We start from the raw sequence: 1,983 nt of genomic DNA, 5'->3' as shown, positions 1-1,983 counted from the left end.
AGGATTCTGGGCCTGGCAGTCACTTGTCCCATGTCATATGGGCCCTCTGGAACAGATTGGGGTCAAACAACAGCTGGTCTCAACCCTGTTCTGCAGCTGGCGAAACCAAGTGCTTCTGCTGGCACTGATTTTGTAGACAAGAGCATTTGTCCACCAAGGATGCATGTAGAAAAAGGAGCCCCTGCCATACGGGATGCTGGTTCCCCAGCCTGCTTTCTCTGACCATGTGCCAGTTGCTCTTTTTTTTTTTTAAGGCGAGGCAACACTTGGTTGACCTCACAGATTGCAAGGACCTTGTCAGCTGACAATCCCTTATTTTTTAAATTTTTTACCCCTACAGCACCTGGTCTTCCTAGGTGGTCGCCCATCCAGGTACTAACCAGGCCCGACCCTGCTTAGCTTCGGAGATCAGACGGGATCGGGCTTGCTCAGGGCGGCGTGGCCGTAGGCTGCCAGTTGCTCTTTCTTCGTTCAGGTTAACTACACCTAGTTCAGGTTAAACATATCTGGCTCAGGTTAACTAAGGGAGCTCTTTCACGCAGAAATACTTAAGGCACACGAAATCATTGAGTATAAGAGAACATACAGTGTAACGAACCGTATACAGTTTCTAAAACAGATAACAGAGGGTTTTCAAAAATATACAGGCAACATTTCGCAGTAATTGAGAACGCGTGTGGGATTCACGCCAGTCCCTTCTCCCCAGGGAATGCTAAAGCGCCAGCTGAGCACGGAGCTGGGACAGCTTGCCGGCGTGCTCCCCTTCCGTATGCGGCATGATCAGATGCAGTGTTCTCTGAGGTGGAGCCTTCTCTGGGGCAGCCCCGCGGGGAGGCAGCTGGGGGTGCCAGACACAGCACGAGCCGGAGACACTCGGACTGGGATTTGGATCGGGTTACGTCATCTGAGTTTGTGTGGTTCTAGCTGGACCACAGTTAGCTTGTCTATAAAATGGCCGTGGCCACACCTAGCTCATAGGGTTGGAGAGAGAGTTCTAGGTAATGTACAATGTACCTAAAGCACCAACGCGTAGGCATTCTTAATATATGGTAATTAGGCTTACAGTCTGCGAGCGAGAGGCTTTTCAGTCTGCTTGGTTTTGCAGACTCGGAAATCTTGATTTTGCCGGCCTACGGCAAGCTTAAACCACGTACCCTGAAACTGAAACATAAATCAAAATGCTAATTCATTTTTACGCTGAGAAATCATTGCCATGGTGTATTAGTTTCCTATTGCTGCTGTAACAAATCACCACAAACTTAGTGGCTTAAAACACCACAGATTTATTATCTGACAGTCAGTAGCCGGAAGTCTGGCACGAGTCTCACTGGGCGACGATCAAGGGGCCGGGAGCTGCGTTCTCTTCGGAGGGAGGCGCTGAGGGAGGAGCCAATCCTTGGCCTTCCAGCTCCCAGAGGCGGCCGCGCCCCTCGGCTCGCTGCCAGGGCGAATCCTCCCCACACCTCATCACTCTGACCTCACTCTGCTGCCCACTTCTTCCACTTCTAAGGCCCTTGTGATGACACTGGGTCCACCCAGGTCATCCGGGATAATCTCCCTATTTTAAGGTCGACTGATGAGCAACCTTAATATCACCTGCCACCTTAATTTGCTTTTGCCATGTAAGATAACACAATCATGGGTTCCGGGACTAAGATGTGGACATTTTTTTTTTTTTTGGCGGGGAGGCTGCATTATTCTGCCTACGACACATGGGAACAAGAATGCTTGGGTCCATATAACTAGTCCGCTATTTCCCTGTGGGCGGCCTCTCTAGCAGACTCGGTGAACACAGAACCGGAATCATAGTGCTGTCAGGATTACACAGTCCAACGGGTCCACCCTCACCATGGACATGACTTGACTAGCGAACCCAGATGCCGGCATGACTCCTTCCCTGATGCGAACTGGGCAGTCCTGGAAACGTCTGCCTCTGTGATGCCCGCTTCCATTCCTTCAGGGCTGGACCACCGTGCACCACCG

General features: G+C 51.1%; 1 pseudogene; it reads right to left on the bottom strand.

Moving 5' to 3' along the window:
• Positions 1-331: 331 nt before the first annotated feature.
• Positions 332-450, bottom strand: LOC120588884 (uncharacterized; annotated as a pseudogene).
• Positions 451-1,983: the final 1,533 nt, after the last annotated feature.

This window comes from Pteropus medius, unplaced genomic scaffold (assembly GCF_902729225.1).
Source record: "Pteropus medius unplaced genomic scaffold, Ma_sr-lr_union100, whole genome shotgun sequence".
Classification (NCBI taxonomy): domain Eukaryota; kingdom Metazoa; phylum Chordata; class Mammalia; order Chiroptera; family Pteropodidae; genus Pteropus; species Pteropus medius.
Note: the sequence above shows the minus strand (reverse complement) of the source record. Positions and strands in the feature narration are given on the sequence as shown.